At 40.2% G+C, this 20,883-nt stretch overlaps 1 protein-coding gene across 1 annotated transcript in view; it reads left to right on the forward strand.

Annotated features, from left to right (window-relative positions):
• The first annotated feature begins 1,710 nt into the window (after positions 1-1,710).
• atosb (atos homolog b) overlaps positions 1,711-20,883 on the forward strand; it is a 39,659-nt gene continuing 20,486 nt past the window's right edge. The window contains exon 1 of the mRNA XM_077562345.1: positions 1,711-2,045. The gene's annotated coding sequence lies outside the window, so the exon portion shown is untranslated. The remainder of the gene's footprint in view (positions 2,046-20,883) is intronic.

The following is a 20,883-nucleotide window of genomic DNA, read 5'->3' on the forward strand; positions in this document are numbered from 1 at the left end:
AAGTAATCTTTATTTATTGGTGGTAATTGTCATGATATACAATTGATTGATTTGATAAGAGAAAAGGGACATTTTAGGAAATCCTCAAGTGTGGTTAATTTAAATATTGAATCTGAACAGTATGGAATCACTTTTACTTTAGCAACTTACATTGTGTCTCAGGGCAACTATAATTAAAGGTGAATGTTTATTTTGTGCATGGGTTATTTATTCGAAGAGTCAGGCAAGGTGAAGATGGGGGGCAGAAAATGTCCTCAAATTCTAGAATGAACCTTACTGTGGTACTGTTGTGTTAACATAACAGCAGATGGCGCCATACACAGCACTTCCAAAGTTAACATGAACACGAGTTAGTGAGCTATCTTGTACAAATTCAGATTCAGATTCAGAATATTTATTGTCATTGTCACAAGGGAACAACGAAACTTCGTTTGGAGCATCCATACAGCAGAGTTGGTAAAGTGCAAAAATGTACACTGTCAAAAAGAAAAAAGGGAGGGTACGTTAGTCAGGTTCTCCTCCTTGTGCAAACTAAAAGGTACAAGTCTGCACTTTTTTCAGACCAATGCACATTCGGTAAAGTTTTCTTTAAAAAAAAAAATCTAAAATGAAACTGCATAACTTGATTTTGTTTTAGTTATTTATTTTTGTATTGTTTTTAGATATTATGTAAACCCATATAGTATTCCATCATAACTTATTGCACATCCCAGTCATTTTACATGCCACATTGTTATAAAATATTATTGCCTATTGTAATGTAATGTAATAATTGTTGCCTATTGTAATTCAAAGAAATGATGTGCTATGCCCGTTATAATTCAACAACAATAGTTTTCTAAAGACAGGTGTCGTTTTTTTGTGTTTCACGTCTTGATCTTCTGAGAAATAAATAAATATATGTTCTCCACATACTACATTTCATAATCATTTAAACAGATCATGAAATGAGCACTATGCTCACAGGCTCTCAAGCAAATTATAGGCATAATGCATATAATTCTCATGCAATTGGGCCTCTGTGGTGGCTCTATCGTTTTGTAGGTCGTTAATTTGAGGTTCTGGAAATCGAGGAGGTCACTAGAGTATCATTATATCTGCAACTAGACCACAGTAAGAACAAATAAGGTTGCAATATTAATAAAGCTGCTATCTGTACAAGTCCATTCCACATTGCAGCGTTATCAGCTTGGTTGGGTGCAGTGCACACTACAGCTGCAAATGGGGATATAACGTCTATTTTTAGCTCAGTGACAACACGGCTATTCGGTCCAAAATGAGAAAAGGAAGAACGTCACCACGTTCTTGTGACAGAGGATTTAACAAATGACGTAGGTGTGGCAGCATCTTAAAACCAGACCTGTGGTGTGACGTTTTACAAAAAACGCAGATGGCTATTCTGTTTCTGTCACATATTTTGTTGTTGCTCTCTTGGATTTTATTGACCACAGCTCAGTGAAGAGTAGACTTGGGGCTTGGAGGCTAGAACAAACACACGTGTATTGGGCGTTTCTTTAGTGAATCTGACGTCCAGTCACAGACCAGTATTTTTTAATAAATCTGCATATTTTGAAACAGGCGTACTCCTGAGAGCTGATTGGCTACAGTGACTAAGAACAGCCAATCGAGTAAATGACAAGCGCTCAGCTGGCAGTGAAGTCCCGCCTTTTATGTATTAAGTAGTAAACCCCGGAAACGCTGTCGTTTAAAGGCACAGGGGAGAAATCTCTGGCGAAAGGTTGGAACAACGAAAACAGCTGCGAGCACTCAAAAAAACAGACAGCACAAGAGACGACGGGTAATGTGCTACGAAAGAGTCGGAGGACGACCCTAACATCCTCCCGAGAAGGCTATAAGACGCGTATTTAGGGCATTTGACGGTAATTTAGTTGCTTTGAACTCGATTTTGGCCCTGTACGGTTCTCGAACCTACCTGGAATCCGTCAACGCGAGCAACACGACAAAAAGCTACCTAAAGAGCCAAACGACACGTCAGTGGAGGTCATCAGGCCGGGATTTTCCTTTCCGAGTGGATAATTTACCCGGTAAGTACCCATCATCATCTTTTTTCACCAGCTAGCTGCCTCATCTTTTTGTTTGTGGCAACTTGAAATATAGCATTGTACGGTGGAAACAGGTTGACGCTCTTTGATGATTGTTTTTGTACCCTTCACACGCTGGTCATCAGTTTGCCATGTATATGATCGATTAATTCATACCTTCAGTATAAGAATGTCTGGAATCCAGCCTGAACCAGTTGATGGCCCTGACAGCAGCTTGCTGGGCGGAGGGGGGCGTTCCCCTGCTTTGTCTGCCTCACTGTGCCTTTTATGTGTGCAGTCTGCAGTCGATTGGGATAAAAGTGGTTATAATCCCAGTGTATTCAATATTTAGTTGCGTTCCATCCAATTGTGTATATTTATGGATTCTGCATGAAACAGCACCGATACCTGCTATTTTACACATTTTCTTTGCTAAGACAGATGGATGAAGCAATTATCCCTGGTATATACCTCAGTGGGTAGAGTGGTGGTGATGACTGTGGGGGGGATATTGCACATGGGGATTACATGCAGTGCTCGGATGCATTGGTGCAATAGAGAACAGTGAGTCCTGGCAATGATATAATGCTCACATGCTCTGCAGGGTCTTCCCTTGTCCTGACAAGCAGGGCATGATGGCATTGACGTATACTTTAGCTCACCAGTCTGTATCAGCCATACACATGCACACCACATCCACGAAGAGGGTGGATTTCATCTTGCATCTACAAGTCGACATCTTTTCCACCCTTCTTTAAAGCCCCCTCTCCCCACCTTTCTGTCTGGGAGAAACCAGTGGGCTTTGTCCTCAGCTGAGTGCGAACGTCATGTGCGTTTTAGCCATCAGCTTGGAGGCGAAGTGAATGTTGATGAGTAGGGTTAGGAGTGTCTGGCCTGTGAACAGATCCCTTTCCAAGAATGTATTTATTGTCAAGCACGGGACACCAGAGAGTAAAGTCATCTTGTGAAAGGATGCGAGTACAAAGAAGATTCCATGGATGCATTCATTTTGTCTTCATTAGCCTTGCAGGTGAGCTGGAGCCGAACCAAAGTGATTTTGTGTAAATGATGGGCCGCACCCTGGACTGTGAGAACAATCATGCATACTCATATTCACACCTATGGACAATTTAGAGTCTTCAAGAACCCTAACAGCATTTTGTGGCAGGAGGTGCAAGAGTACATGGAGAAAACCCAGGCAAGCACATTGAAATTATGCAACATGAAGATTTGAACTCTGAACCTCAGAGCTGTAAGGCAGAAGCGCTAATCACTAGGTAAATAATAAATAAGTGTCCTAAAATACAATGGGACTTTAAAGGTTGCTATCTAATCCAGGATTCCGATTTAATCTGATCCTCCCCCACAGGAAATATGTATGACAATAAATTACAAATTTGCATGATCGGGGGTGCAGGGCAGTGTCTAATTGTCCACGTCACATGCGCCACCAACTTCATCATCCGCGAGGGGAGATTTTGCAGTTTCCCTGCATCAACACATTTTGCACACACCAAACCCACCACCCTGATTTTAAAGAGAATGAGGGGAGCCGCTTCGATAGGCTGGGAGTCGGCTGCCTTCCATCCCACGCCTTAGTCTATCTGCACTAGTCAAGCAAAATACCAAAACAAAGAAAACTCCACCCATACTCAAAGTTAGACTGTGCTATGCACTAGACTTGCACTAGGCACAGAAATAGGGCTCTCCAGCTTTTGTCACATTTACACCATGAAAATTGAAATGAGATCAGTGGTGCCCAAGTTTGGTTTCTCGAGAGCCCCCATGCAGCCTGTTTTCCGTGTTTCTCTCCACCAACACACCTGATTCATGATCAGGATTGTTATCAGGCTTCTGCAAAGCTTGTTGATGAGCTGATCATTAGATTCAGCTGCGGTGAAGGAGGGAGACATGGATAACAGGCTGAATAGGGGCTCCCAAGGACCGGACTTGGGCACCACTGATTTAGATCTTACAAGATTTGCTGAAGTCCCATGTGGTGGCACACATAACTCGGCCTATTAAGAGTTTTGTGCTATTGTTTAAGGCAATTTTTTTTCCAAAATACTGTAGTTGCTTTGAGTGGTGCCACTGTAGCGTTTCTCAACATTTATTGAGCCAAGGCACATGTTTCACATAAGAAAAAGTCTAACAGTAAACCACATCACAAGAAAATGGATATTATAACTACCTTCTGTCATCTAGTGCAATAGGGTAGCATTTGATTGTTTTGTCTGTTGCTACACGTTGAGGTTACATCAATTAACCACAACAGTTTTTTTTAAATTATAATGTTTGATTTTGTCAAATTAATAGGCAATGGTTACACACTGGTTGAGAATAACTGCACTAGTAGATAGCGAGTCTGGCTCCCAGTTCATCGGCTCTGGGTTCAAATCTCAGCAATGACCTTCCTGTGTGCAGTGTTTTCCCCCAACATTCCCAAAACATGCATGGTGAGTTCATTGATAACTCTTAAATTAGTAATTGGTAAATGGTAAATGGACTGCTTTTTATATAGCGCTTTATTTACACCAGTGGTGTCAAAGTCCGATCCTTGAGTGCCCGAGTCCTGCATGTTTTAGAGCAGGGTTCATCAATTCTGGTCCTGCGGGTTTTCAATGTTTCCGCCCACTCGATGTTTCCGCCTACCAACAGGCCACTAAAGATCAGGATTTTTATCAGAAATGCGCATGAGTTGATTACATGGATTAGGTGTGCTAGTGGGCGGAAACATCTAAAACCTGCAGGACTCCGGACCTCAAGGACCGGAATTGGTGAACCCTGCAGTAGAGAAACCTCAAAACCATGCAGGACTCAGGCCCTCGAGGACCGGACTCTGACACCTGTGATCTACACCATATGGTGCCCAAAGCGCTTTACAAAGCCTCACATTCACCCTTTCACACATAATCAGTGGTCGACGGCTACCAGGTGTATTGAGAGCAAACCGGGGTTGTGTCTTGCTCAAGGACACTTCGACATGGTTACCAGGGGTGAGGATTGAACCCACAACCTCACGGATAGGAGACGACCACTCTACCACTGAGCCATGCCGCCCCCTAAATTGAATGGGAAATGTGAGTCGAATGCTCGTTTGTCGCCCAAAGTCACCTGGGATAGGCTTCAGTTAACCTGCGACCCCAATGTAGAGAAGCACTATGTAGAAAATGGCCGCGTGGAAGAATGTGATTGGCCTATTTCCAAACTGCTCAACTTTTTGAATGTTCGCAGCAGTCACGCTTCACTGTGTCTTTGTGCTCCGCTGACACGGCGAAAGCAGCGTGGCAACGACGACGAGCTGCCAGAGGTTCCGCGTACACGCACAACGTGGCGCCTTCAGGATCTTGTTAGCTCGTTTTCACGTTGCCATACATCATGAGCAACGTGAAGCTGATTACCAGGCGAGCCCGTTCGAGTCCTCTGGCTCTCTATGAAGAATAGACGAAACAACATCTCGCCCGCCATTAACTCTCTGACTGCCAAAAACGTTAAATAACGCTTAGTAAAATCCTACGAAGGAGTGCCAAAGACGTTAAAAGACGTTTGTTTCAAAACAGAGCATTTGGGTGAAACTAACCATTTTCTATTGTGGATTACTGAAAAACGGAATAAGGTAGAAACAAACTTTTTTTTCCTGATGAAAGATGAGAGTCCAATCTTTCATTTGGTACTATGTGTGTTTCCATAGTCCAAACACAAAATTTTGTGTGGACCTTGAAAGATCAGTCAAAATGCTTAAATCGGCTGGCACCCACGGCATCCCTTTTCTGAAAACGTCTGGCAGTCAAAGAGTTAAGATGCGGCACATTCATTCACGTGAAGGTCAGATGCCGTCTGGATTGAGGGCCGCCATCCACCCGCTGTACAGAGCACACTCCCAGCATTGTATGTAAAGTACAACTGGCAGTCGTAACTCGTGTGCTTATCTTATATGCAAAACTGTTGTTAAAACACGATGAAGGTTTGTTGTCAGCACTCCAGTGTGTCGCCGCAGGATTTGATGTCCGAGATTATGCATGATTATGCGGGTTAGATCCAGTACTCAACACTGCTACGGGGCTTTATTGATCCCCTCAGTATGTGGATGAAAGAGAGTGACGTGTGCGCATTGTACTCGCTGTAATTAGAGTTTTAATACCTCCGACGATAAAGAGTTATTGATCGGTAAGGGGTCATTGTAACATTTAGATAAGGGAACGTCTAGCCTATGACTTTTTCTTCTCTCAATCAATATAAACAGTCTTGTTTATCAATGAATTCCTAATGATTTCTCTCTAATGCCACTTTGCCACGATTGTACTTGGCTTGGTTCTGCTTGCCTTGGTTTGGGACTATTTCGTCCACTTTGCACTTTTAAATAATACGAAGATAAAAACCAACCAACGGTAACGTAATACGTTTCATTGATTTTACTCAGGCGGAGATTTGCGGCAGCTAAAACACAAGACAGCTGCGGTAGACTGAAGTGAAATTCTGCCACTTATTCCATGTACAGTCGGGTCCATGAATATTGAAACAAATATTGGAACGGATGCGCGGCCCTTCCAAGACCAGGTGGGCATTTATGGCTGCCAATGGAACTGGTTCCTTTGTAGTTAGTGATGACGTGACGCAGCAGGATGAATTCTGAAGTGCTTTTTGGGTTATATTATCTGCCCATATTGAGCCAAATGCTTCAGAATTAATTGGATGGTGCTTCACAGCGCAGATGGACAATGACCTGAATTATATGGCGAAAGCAACCAGAGAGGTTTTTTCCAAGTCAAGTAAGTGAGCTGATTTGCAACCAATGGTTGGTAAAAAAAAGAAAGTTTGATTTATAATAGTTAATTTGTCCTTTACTAGCAGGCATTGTTTCATTTCAAATAGAGATAGAACGATATGTTTTTTTCAGGGCCGATGCGGATCCCAATTATTAGTAGTCAAGGAGGCCAATAACCGATATTTGAAGCCGATATTCATTTTCTGTGGAAAGGGGGTGGTATTGGTATTTTTTTTTTAAATACAAATACTAATCTTGACTCCATTGTAATGTTTTAAAGCATGTTTATTGAACACATTTTCAGTCTTTTTTCGAAATTTAGAAGTTTTTTTTTTTTTAATCTTAGACAACTGACACCCTTTTAAATTTTTAACAAAATGTTCAGGGAGCTCCCAAGTTTATCAGTACGTCTTAAAAAGTTAAATGGAAACTTAAGCAAGCTACCGTAAATAGTTTTCCCCAAAATTTAAAAATACCTGAAATCTTAAACTTTCACATTTCTTCGTTTTATTGTCGAACAAAAACAAATGGCTCAGAAGGTTCCCAGGGTCAGTAGCATCTCTTATACAATTAACTGAAAATTGAAATAAATAGATTAAATTGGTTTTAGATTTACCTTATCGGGCTGTCAGATCTTGAAAAAGACAGATTTTCGTTAAAATGCCCAATATCGGCGCAGATTATTGGTCTAATCAAATCCATTGTGGTGATTATTGCGTCTTAACCTGACCATATTTATTTTGGTCATTTCTAGCCGTGTATCCTTTAAATGACATGGTGATTTAAAAACATGCTCTTCCAATGAGCGACCAGCAGTGGTGTATGTCAGCCATATGGCACTGGCTCAGCATGCCTGGAACCCTGGTGGACCGGGTACTAGAAATAGAACGGAATGGTCAAGGAAAAATGGGTCGAGCTGAGTTTTCAATTTGCAATACAATACAGTATGTCAGCACTTACCGTCCACCTTGAAGAAACCAGTACTGCATTGATTCAACTTTAGCAGCCTGACATACTTCACTGTTGTATGAGCTGTTTCCGATTCATAACTATTTTCAGTCAATCCTCTTCCCTTGCAATGGTGCAGCCTTAGAACTCATCATCTTTATTTCTAATCGGCGTTCCTGATGCGTCTTATCATAACAGTATCTCATATTGAGTCACAGGGTAAAAAAAAAAAAGATGCATAGATTATAGATTAATAACGGCCATTCAATCTCCCCAAATGGCTTTTTGTCCTCCAATGTCACCGAATGTGTGGGAGCTGAAAATCTATGCATTATATAGGTCACCGTGGAGCTTATTGAGCTTAGACTTTTTCACTCTCTGGCCCTGTCGCACTCATCCTGGGCCTTCTCCCTGTGTCCGTTCCTCCATACCACTGTAGCCATTACTCGTATTCTTATTCCTAGTCCTCCATCGTGACCGGATGTCCTTTTTACAGAGCACCTTATTGAGATCCGCTACTCCTTAGAATGAACAACATGAAATGCTATGGAACAAATAGTTACCCGACGCCATGGTCTTCTTTAGACCGAGGTGAGATTCGTATACGCCTCTGATGATGTACAGACGCTCCCCCTACTTACGAACATTCGAGTTGCGAACAACGGTACATACGAACATTCTGCGCGTACAGTATGTCGAAAAATGTTTAGAAAGATGCTGTAAGTTCGATTTTGTATTGCGCGTAGTGCTTCTTTCCGCCGCTAATACCGACGATTGGCGCTGTGAGAGCTCATTGGAGGCTGAGCAACGTGTCGAGGAGGAGGAGGAAGAAAACGCCGGTCCCCATGAAGGAGGAAATAACTTTTGAAGCCGATTCCAGCGACGACGAAGAATCTCTCATTATATAAAATCCTCCTCTTCCTCCTCCTCCATCATCTCCTTAAGCATCGAGTACATCTTCCAAAAGTAAGTTAAACTTCATTTTATTTATCTTATTACGTACATGTACATACTGTGTGTGTCTCTCTCTCTCTCTCTAACATATGTAGTACAGTACAGTACTGTACGTATTCTCTCCATTTTATTAAAAGTTTTTTTCAGTACAAACCAATGCAGGTTACTTGTACAAGCCTTAAACATACTTATATCAGGGATGTGATTTTTCCGCTAATTCGCGGAATTCCGCTTTTTTTATCCCCCCCCCCCGCAAAAAAAAAAATCATTTTTTTTAATTATTTTTTTTATTTTTTTTTATTTTTTTATAGTAGTTCATTGTGTATGCACATGACTCCGACAGATAACATCTTCTGCTATAACAAAGACATTTGTGGTATGCTCTAATATGAGTTACTTTTCATTTGGTCATGATACAATTATTTGTTCATGAAATTTGAACTCTTCAACATTATTTATGTGTTAACTTAGTAATCACATTAGTTAGATATGATGATATTCTCAGTGATAGTTTTTAAAAGCAAAGACAGTCCAATGTTTTTGAATGTGACTGATTTTGAGTTGACTAAAACTGCCATTTTATATGGGATAGTTCAATATACATTGAAAATTTATGCTGTTGTTTTGTCTATTTCTTTGTCATGTGAGTGCATTGAAAGTACTTCAAAACACGGAAAACCCATGAGCTCCGGGGGGGCTTCGCTGGACCTAGCTGGGTGCCAGCGGCCCCCAGACCCCCGGCTAAATTTTCAGATAATTTCACTTTGGTCAAATCACATCCCTGTTATATAAACCTTCAATATACTTCTATAGGCTTTAAACATAAATTATAATACAAAATATAGCACTGAAGCAACTTACGAACAAATTCACCTTACGAACGATCGTCCGGAACGTAACTCGTTCGTAAGGTGGGGAGCGTCTGTACTTCATTTTTAGGACAGTTGTAACCAGAAATGTATCAATTCCACACGAGGGATAGAATTATTAATGAATTGGTTATTCTTATAGTTATCCTTTTGGCTACAAGGCATTACCAACCCTCATGTCCTACAAAAGAGTTTAAAAGCTGCGTTTGTGTATGTGTGTTTCTTTTCCACACTTAAAGCCAAAGTGAAGTGAGTGCTGCTTCCACGGCATGCACACCATTAAAAAAGAAAAAAGAAAAAAGCAAAGCACAGCCTTCGAGCTGTGTGTTTCTCTTGAGGGAATATCTCAGGCCTTTTATTTGTGTGCTTGTCTTTTGCGGTGCATTAGTATATTTTTGTCCAAATGTTTGTACTCTATTTGTGTCCTTTGCCGGCATGTCAGCATTAGGATTCAGAAAGCAACTCGGCTGCTCGATTGCTAACTGAACTGCTGCTATGCATCAGTTCTTGGCAAGTTCCTTTGCGTTTTTTGGAATAATGCAACAACCAAGGGACAGCCGTGCTTGTTGATGAAATGTTTTCATAGGACAATTATGGATTGTTATACATCATATAGTACTTGGGGAAAAAAAAGTTTGATTTGCATTTACCGGTCCATCACATAGATAAGATTTTACCAAGCACATTTGTATATGTGTATGGACTTGTTTACAGCTGTTGAACCAAGATAGCATTAGCATTTAGCATTAGTTTTGAGCCTGAATGACTGGCGAGATCCTTTAAACATGTAAACATTACAAGCAATTCTATATTTTTTTTATTTCCCTATATTTAAGTGCAGTGTTCATTTTCAAACTGAATATTGTTACTAGCCTTTCCAGTAAGATGAATTCTTGCAGTATTTGTGAGTTCACAAACTTTGGAGAATACATCTTGTTTGCAACCGAGCTTTTTTTTTTAGGTCGGACCAATCAGGCATTGTTTAGGGTGGGACGAAACCAAGGAGCCCCGATGACGGGGTGGGGTGGGTGGGGGTGGGGGGGGGGGGATTACACACTGTTTCCTTAAGAATTTTGAACAGCGAGAGGCGCTTCATGCATTTATCTGATAAAAATATTGTTTTTGATGAACACTTTTATGAGAATCGTTTGAGAATCACCGCTCTACAAAATTTAGACAAGGTTTGAAACTTTACACCTGCCAGATGTGGGTAACGGTCCACCATTTGTAGCTAAAACACATTTGGGAATCGTATTTTTGTCCTAATGAATTCTGGGATACATTTGAAATCAATAATGTTAACAACACGTCAGATGTCCTTAAGAATTTTGAACAGCAAGAGGCGCTTCATGCATTTATCTGATAAAAATATTGTTTTTGACGAACACTTTTATGATAATCGTTTGAGAATCACCGCTCTACAAAATTTAGACAAGGTTTGAAACTTTACACCTGCCAGATGTGGGAAAAGGTCCACCATTTGTAGCTAAAACACATTTGGGAATCGTATTTTTGTCCTAATGAATTCTGGGATACATTTGAAATCAATAATGTTAACAACACGTCAGATGTCATATCAGAGCAAGCAGATATTATTGACAGTCCAAGGTCAGACAAACAAACAAAATTAGACGCATACATTTATCCTAATCGTCTAGAATTAACATTCTAGTTGTTTTTCTCAGTTCATCTTTTAAGCGCTAAGCATTTTCTCGCCATACAGTTTGAGTCCCACAACCAGGTGTGCTCACTGCCTCGTCCGCAGTTCGTTTATGTAGCTCGAAAAGTTCTGCCTTCGGGCGCAAAACAACGCTGCCACTCCAGTGACATTAAATCTTCTAACTGCTGCTTAAGGACTGGGTTTGTTTTTGTGCGTTGTACTGATCTCGGGATTAACCCTTGCACGGCCTCTCCCTGCACTTCATCCCCTCCTAGCTCCACCCATGTGCCTATCTATGGTGTTTCCCCATTCTATGTTCGCGTTAAGATCGCAGAGGCTGTGTCGTGGTTTTAAATACACAAAGTGTTATTCACTTTGTTACATGTTTGTTTTGACAGTAAACTTCAGCTGAGAGTGATAACAGCTTAAAGTCTGTTTGTTTTTTAAGAATATTTACTAATGTTATCTGCCAAACTGCTGCTTGTTGTGAAATGAGTCAAATCACTTGCCCTCATACTTGTTGTATCTCAAGTTTGTGCTAGCAAGTCAAAGCACAATACTGGCCAATCAATAGCTTTTATCTGTCAAGACTCTTAAATCAGGTTACTCATATCTCAAGACGCCAAACTGCTGCTTGTTGTGAAATGAGTCAAATCACTTGCCCTCATACTTGTTGTATCTCAAGTTTGTGCTAACAAGTCAAAGCACAATACTGGCCAATCAATAGCTTTTTTCTGTCAAGACTCTTAAATCAGGTTACTCATATCTCAAGACGCCAAACTGCTGCTTGTTGTGAAATGAGTCAAATCACTTGCCCTAATACTTGTTGTATCTCAAGTTTGTGCTAGCAAGTCAAAGCACAATACTGGCCAATCAATAGCTTTTATCTGTCAAGACTCTTAAATCAGGTTACTCATATCTCAAGACGCCAAACTGCTGCTTGTTGTGAAATGAGTCAAATCACTTGCCCTCATACTTGTTGTATCTCAAGTTTGTGCTAGCAAGTCAAAGCACAATACTGGCCAATCAATAGCTTTTATCTGTCAAGACTCTTAAATCAGGTTACTCATATCTCAAGACGCCAAACTGCTGCTTGTTGTGAAATGAGTCAAATCACTTGCCCTCATACTTGTTGTATCTCAAGTTTGTGCTAGCAAGTCAAAGCATAATACAGTACTGGCCAATCAATAGCTCCTATATGTCAAGACTCTTAAATCAGGTTACTCATATCTCAAGACACCAAACTGCTGCTTGTTGTGAAATGAGTCAAATCACTTGCCCTAATACTTGTTGTATCTCAAGTTTGTGCTAGCAAGTCATAGCATAATACTGGCCAATCAATAGCTCCTACTTGTCAAGACTCTTAAATCAGGTTACTCATATCTCAAGACGCCAAACTGCTGCTTGTTGTGAAATGAGGCAAATCACTTGCCCTCATACTTGTTGTGTATCAAGTTTGTGCTAGCAAGTCAAAGCACAATACTGGCCAATCAATAGCTCCTATCTGTCAAGACTCTTAAATCAGGTTACTCATATCTCAAGACGCCAAACTGCTGCTTGTTGTGAAATGAGGCAAATCACTTGCCCTAATACTTGTTGTGTATCAAGTTTGCTAGCAAGTCAAAGCACAATACTAGCCAATCAATAGCTTTTATCTGTCAAGACTCTTAAATCAGGTTACTCATATCTCAAGACGCCAAACTGCTGCTCGTTGTGAAATGAGTCAAATCACTTGCCCTAATACTTGTTGTATCTCAAGTTTGTGCTTGCAAGTCAAAGCACAATACTGGCCAATCAATAGCTTTTATCTGTCAAGACTCTTAAATCAGGTTACTCATATCTCAAGACGCCAAACTGCTGCTTGTTGTGAAATGAGTCAAATCACTTGCCCTCATACTTGTTGTATCTCAAGTTTGTGCTAGCAAGTCAAAGCACAATACTGGCCAATCAATAGCTTTTATCTATCAAGACTCTTAAATCAGGTTACTCATATCTCAAGACACCAAACTGCTGCTTGTTGTGAAATGAGTCAAATCACTTGCCCTCATACTTGTTTTGTATCAAGTTTGTGCTAACAAGTCAAAGCACAATACTGGCCAATCAATAGCTTTTATCTGTCAAGACTCTTAAATCAGGTTACTCATATCTCAAGACGCCAAACTGCTGCTTGTTGTGAAATGAGTCAAATCACTTGCCCTCATACTTGTTGTATCTCAAGTTTGTGCTAGCAAGTCATAGCACAATACTGGCCAATCAATAGCTCCCATCTGTCAAGACTCTTAAATCAGGTTACTCATATCTCAAGACGCCAAACTGCTGCTTGTTGTGAAATGAGTCAAATCACTTGCCCTCATACTTGTTGTATCTCAAGTTTGTGCTTGCAAGTCAAAGCACAATACTGGCCAATCAATAGCTTTTATCTGTCAAGACTCTTAAATCAGGTTACTCATATCTCAAGACGCCAAACTGCTGCTTGTTGTGAAATGAGTCAAATCACTTGCCCTCATACTTGTTGTATCTCAAGTTTGTGCTAGCAAGTCAAAGCACAATACTGGCCAATCAATAGCTTTTATCTGTCAAGACTCTTAAATCAGGTTACTCATATCTCAAGACGCCAAACTGCTGCTTGTTGTGAAATGAGTCAAATCACTTGCCCTCATACTTGTTGTATCTCAAGTTTGTGCTAGCAAGTCAAAGCACAATACTGGCCAATCAATAGCTTTTATCTGTCAAGACTCTTAAATCAGGTTACTCATATCTCAAGACGCCAAACTGCTGTTGTGAAATGAGGCAAATCACTTGCCCTCATACTTGTTGTATCTCAAGTTTGTGCTAGCAAGTCAAAGCACAATACTGGCCAATCAATAGCTTTTATCTGTCAAGACTCTTAAATCAGGTTACTCATATCTCAAGACGCCAAACTGCTGCTTGTTGTGAAATGAGTCAAATCACTTGCCCTCATACTTGTTGTATCTCAAGTTTGTGCTAGCAAGTCAAAGCACAATACTGGCCAATCAATAGCTTTTATCTGTCAAGACTCTTAAATCAGGTTACTCATATCTCAAGACGCCAAACTGCTGCTCGTTGTGAAATGAGTCAAATCACTTGCCCTCATACTTGTTGTATCTCAAGTTTGTGCTAACAAGTCAAAGCACAATACTGGCCAATCAATAGCTTTTTTCTGTCAAGACTCTTAAATCAGGTTACTCATATCTCAAGACGCCAAACTGCTGCTTGTTGTGAAATGAGTCAAATCACTTGCCCTAATACTTGTTGTATCTCAAGTTTGTGCTAGCAAGTCAAAGCACAATACTGGCCAATCAATAGCTTTTATCTGTCAAGACTCTTAAATCAGGTTACTCATATCTCAAGACGCCAAACTGCTGCTTGTTGTGAAATGAGTCAAATCACTTGCCCTCATACTTGTTGTATCTCAAGTTTGTGTTAGCAAGTCAAAGCACAATACTAGCCAATCAATAGCTTTTATCTGTCAAGACTCTTAAATCAGGTTACTCATATCTCAAGACGCCAAACTGCTGCTTGTTGTGAAATGAGTCAAATCACTTGCCCTCATACTTGTTGTATCTCAAGTTTGTGCTAACAAGTCAAAGCACAATACTGGCCAATCAATAGCTTTTTTCTGTCAAGACTCTTAAATCAGGTTACTCATATCTCAAGACGCCAAACTGCTGCTTGTTGTGAAATGAGTCAAATCACTTGCCCTCATACTTGTTGTATCTCAAGTTTGTGCTAGCAAGTCAAAGCGCAATACTGGCCAATCAATAGCTCCTATCTGTCAAGACTCTTAAATCAGGTTACTCATATCTCAAGACGCCAAACTGCTGCTTGTTGTGAAATGAGTCAAATCACTTGCCCTCATACTTGTTGTATCTCAAGTTTGTGTTAGCAAGTCAAAGCACAATACTAGCCAATCAATAGCTCCTATCTGTCAAGACTCTTAAATCAGGTTACTCATATCTCAAGACGCCAAACTGCTGCTTGTTGTGAAATGAGTCAAATCACTTGCCCTCATACTTGTTGTATCTCAAGTTTGTGCTAGCAAGTCAAAGCGCAATACTGGCCAATCAATAGCTCCCATCTGTCAAGACTCTTAAATCAGGTTACTCATATCTCAAGGCGCCACTGTAGTTGCTTTATTCTCCATCTCTATAATGAGTCATTCAACACAACAACTGACATAATGTAACAGTCTTCATGGTTAAGTGACTCATTTCCCTGTGACCGACCGGTCTGGTCTGCACCACTAAGGAAAGATCATTTGGGAAGATTAAATTGAGATGCCCAAAAGGGGATTTGAGGAATGGCAAACCACAAACGTTGGCAAAAGCAGTCAAATGAAAGGCCCAGAAACGTGAGGGTGAAGAGGTGTAGAGAGGCGGCTTTATTTTCTGTCCTTCATGAATAAGGAGCATATTTCTGTGGAACATTCCATCATCCTGTGAGCTGGGCCGGCCTGTCACCAAAGATTCAGGGTGCCACACTCCTCCCCGTTGCTGCGTTTCCTCCCTTGAGTGTCTCACTAAGTTTCTACCGCTGCATATCAGTCATGTGGTTTTGTTTTTCTTCTCCACTAAAGTTTCTTCTGCCTCATATTTCCTTTGCAATGCGAGAAAGTATTTGAACAATTTGTCTTCTGTGGGTGGAAGAATTTAATACAGTAGAACCTCTAAGGCCCAACACAATCCCTTCCAAGAAATTATGGCAAATTGTGGGCATCAGTTATTCTTGTATCGGCTGTGTTTAATGACCCTGTCAAGTGAAATGAGATTTTTCTAAATATGCTTTTACTTACTCACTTCCCTTTCTTTTCTTTGGTCCTTCCTCGGGTCTCCTGACGGCCTCACGGCTCTGGCTGGGTTCTGAAGTGTTCGGTTTAGGTGAACGGTATGGGATTTTTTTAATTAAAAAAAAAAAAAGAGAGAGCAATTATGATGACATGTCAAATCGGTAAAATTACCGAATGAACAATACTGAGCTCCCCAGAAAGAAAAAAATAAAATAAATAAATAAAATATAAATAAATATGCCTTTACATGTTTGAAGATAACTACTGAAGATGTGCAAAGACAGAGAACGTTTTCATACTGACATGTGGAGGTACAGTGTTGAATTGATTTCATCATTTCAGACGTCCACTTTAACTTAAAATATGCCCAGTGATGCACTTGGGTGTCCGGAATGCATCCTCCCACCCTATTACATAAGAACTTGAAGTCGTTCATTCGCAACAGTGGTTATCCAGCACAATTGGAGTTTACTTAAAGTAATTTCTGGACTATAAGCCGCAACTTTTTTTTTTTTTACTTGCATTCGACCCTGCGGCTAATACAAAGGTGCGGCTTATCCATCAGATCACTATAAAGGGAGCGCCAGGCAGAGCAAATCAAACCAAGTGAGCTCAAATACAGTAGGAGAGACAAAACGAGAGCGACATAATTTGCGCCCTCATTATGGAAAAAAAAGTGGCGGCAAACCCTTATATACCGGTGCGGTAAAATTAAAACAACTGCGGCTTACAGACACTGGCAAATGCCATGTCACCAACAAACAACAACAACTTGAGCCACAACCATAACCGATGCACAAACGTGGCATGTCGATTTATTATCGGCAGATTTCTTTATTATCTGGTTTATCTGTATGACATCAAATTGTTCGATAATTGCCGATAATTATTGGCCACCGACATTATCGTGCATCACTACCATAAATTTATAGGACCTTTTAGCTCAGTCCAAATATAAGCTTTTGCTTTTCTTGTTTTTATACTAGGGCGTTCAAATTTGCAGAAGAATTTCATTTATTCTCACTTGAGACCAGCAGGTAGTGATGGTCAATTTTTTATAACAGGAAAGGCAGGTTGATTTCATGTGCTAGTAGAATAAGAAGATAAAATAAGGACTGTGTAAAGATCTTGCCATCACATCGAGGTTTAACACCTGGCTGGAAAAGGGCACAAGGTCTGTCGTTTAGATTATTACAAAAATAATCATGTTTTAGTGTATGTGCTAGCAAGAACTATAATGTGTGCGTAGTAGCTTGTTGATCTTTCATCGAACCTGTTATTTGTTGGTACATATTGAATGTTAATATGCTTTTCCTTAGCTCTAACAGTATGTTCACTGCAGCCCAAGAAATCAAATCTTGTAGAGCAGACGCGACACTGCCGTTTTCTAGGACAATACAATCCATGCTAATGCTATTTGAACCTGTTTGTTTCGCACTTAGTGTGCTTATGTATCCACGCCCAGCTGCTCAAACATGCCTTCCCATGGAGACCTCAAATCACCCAACTGTTACACATGAGAATATAAAGAAGACAGTGTGGGTGGGATACAACCTGGAATTTTTTTTTTCTTTTTTCTGGAGAGCTCAGTATTGTTCATTCGGTAATTTTACCGATTTGACATGTCATCATCATTGCTCTCCTTTTTTTTTTAATATATATATATATATATTTTTTTTTTTGTATTATTTTTTTGTATGTGCGTGCATTCATTAGTTCACCTAAAACCTATAAAAAAATAAATAAAAATCCCATACCGTTTCCCTAACAACCTGGAATTTAACTTGTGGTGATACCACTCAAAATAAATGTGTGCTGTAAAACTCATTGTACCATAACAATGTTAATAATGCTGTGACATTGTAACAATATATTACAATAGCGCTTGCTAAAACTCTGACTCCGAGGCAATATTGCCTCAATATTTCTACCTGGTTACATCATATTATAAATTTACTGTTAAACCAAACCCATTGCATTACACAAATGTCCAAATCACCATTGCTTGTAATTCATCTTAGTGGAAATGTGAAAAACACTCCCAACCTTTTAAGTCCATGAATAAGAACACATGCTTGTATACACTTATAAATATGTTAAGTATGACAACCAACCAAGCATCCCCTTCACATACCTAACCTTTTTTCATGTTATAAAAAATGATCTTCATGCATTTCCAGCCCCCTAAATTTGTTCATATGGAAATCAAAACAAACTTTCAATGTATGCTAATAATGGAATGTCAATGTTGTTTTCAATGCTCGCTGCACTCCGCTTGCTATTGAATGGCTTTATGGAGATGACACGCCTCTTTTGACCGTACACGGGTGGCAACATGTGTTCTTAAATGGTTAGTGGAAGTGCAGCAAACCAGCAGTGCCCTGTTAAATTGTTTTTACATGCATTGCTATGGAAGAGCAGCAGTGAGCCACTGAATCTGTCGATTTCCCTCATTTCTAGTTTTCAAACATACCTTCCACGCTTGATGCGGGTCAATAATTGCATCTTTGTGAAACAAAGTAGCATGGCTTTCCCTCAAGGGCCGGATGTCTTCCCACATAGTTGAAGAACTACTCACTACCTCAGTAAAGCTAGAATTATTCCACGAGAGACGAAAGCTCTAAGCTGTTTAATAAATACTCTCCGCAATTCCTTTACTTGGCCAGTCAGTGTATTTCTATGTGGCTGATGAAGTGTGTTTTTTGTTTTATATACAGAAGTCAACCTCAGTAAGCGTTTTGTGCTGGAAACGTCGATGGGGAGTTAGGCAGTCGCACGGTCGCTATCAATAGCTTGCTCTCACATGTCAGGACCAGCACACGTCTGATAACGATCCTCAAGTTTGCTAAATAAAGATAAAGCGCAACCGGCGAGGTGTGTTTGTTTGTGTGTGAAACAAAGCCAGACGGGGAAAGTTGTGCTCTGGTTCGCCTTCTTGACGGCTTCTGGCGTGTTTCTTGTGCACTTAATCTCCACCCCACCGGCACCGCCGCGCTGCTGTTGAAAATAGTTCTTGCCTCGTCAACACCGTTGCCCCTTATTAGCACACAGATGGTACAATGCGCACGTTCCCAACACGCTGCTCCTGGTGCTCAGCTGATTAACTTTTCCACATTCTCTATCTGCGCTCCTTGCCGCAGATAAGCCCTCAGCTGGTGCAGGCCGGAGGCGCTGTGTTGCGCATAACATGTATGTGGGCAAAGAAGATAGTAAGGGGAGGGGAGAACGTATTGATATTTGCATCTTGAATTTTCAAGCGAGGTCCGTGACTTTGCGGAAAACTCAGTGTGAGCAGTAATAAATAGTGGTACTACTGGTGTCTTGAAACAAAACATCACAAGAGTTTCCCCATTTGACAGCAAGTTTGTTTTGGTCGTTAATTCTTTTAAGGTACAAACACAGTCACCAGCTTTTTACATACATACATATGGGGGTTACCTGAATTTTAACGTCGCTAACCTATGCTAACGCTAGTGTGCGATGTTATGATGCAGTGTATATATATCATAGTGTGAAAGTTTTTTTTTTGTTGTTTTTTTTTAAATGTCTACCATTCAATAGAACCCTGTATGTCGTAATTTTGGCGTGCGCGCTATTGGGTTGCATTTGAGACGATAACACAGCAGCATTCTATTTATGGATCTATTTAAATTTCCATTTTATAAAATATGCTGACACCGGGAACTCCCTACACTTATTTAAAAAAAAAAAAAAGAAAAGTTAAAATAAAGAAATGTTGACATTTTGGAAAACTTTATTTACAGCAGAAAACTTTAGGGAGCTATCAACTTGTTTAGTATTTAAATGAGCTCAACACATGCTGATGACCCTAGAAGCTTTTTTGCAATTTTTGTTATAATTTTTAAACAAAGCTGTCAATATAGTTTAAAAATAAAACACAAAGTATATATTTTTTATTTTGACACTAATATTTTCTCTTTTACTGCAAATCAATATCAGCTTGAAATATTGGTTATCGTCCTCTTTGACTACTAATAATCGATATCGGCCATGGAAAAAGCCATAACGGTATTTCACTAATTTAAGTGAAAAAAACATCCCAGATAATGTCATTTAAAAACAACAACAAAATGATTATATTTTCTTCATTCCTGTGGGTGACTTGGACACTGCAAGGATTCATTGCCTGCTGATTATAAGTGAAAAACATAGACCATCATAAATGGCTGGCCCTGTTTGGTTGGTGGTGTTGTTAATATAATATCCGCCACGTAAAGAAAGTTATGCACGTGACGCAGTACTTCTCAATTATTTGTTGTTACGCTCCATCACCGGCAAGAAGAAAATGTTTGGCACCTCCCAACTCTCCTGTAAAAGTATCATTTGCCTATAAAAATTGTTGTAACTAAGTACACCACTGCAAAGGAGCTAATACTCCTTGCACACTATCTGACAATGAGAGCGCCACTGCCACCTACTGTAGTGGATGTGAAATTACACATGATTCTAGTCATCCAGTCATTATTGCCAACTACTGGCCAGGCATGCACATTACAACATTTCATCAGTTTAATAAAAATAAGGATCATTTCAAGTTGTCATCTGTTTTTCAAAACTGTATACTGTATCAAACTATTTAAAGGGGGGTCACATATTTACTTATTGTTGTGAACATGCCCTCAACCATTCATGGAGCGAGGCTCCGCTGTGCTTGAATCTCTCCTCTGCATACATTAAATGCAAACACATGCTCACTTTGTTTAGAGTGCTCCTTTTCTACTTCAACATAAGCCAAGCAGGAGCAGGTGGGCGGAGCTTCAGTTGCCCACCCCGCCACCCCTTCTTTTTCAGTCCCTCCCCTGGCCTATCAGGATCCC

The sequence above is a fragment of the Vanacampus margaritifer genome, chromosome 3 (assembly GCF_051991255.1).
Source record: "Vanacampus margaritifer isolate UIUO_Vmar chromosome 3, RoL_Vmar_1.0, whole genome shotgun sequence".
NCBI classification, from domain to species: domain Eukaryota; kingdom Metazoa; phylum Chordata; class Actinopteri; order Syngnathiformes; family Syngnathidae; genus Vanacampus; species Vanacampus margaritifer.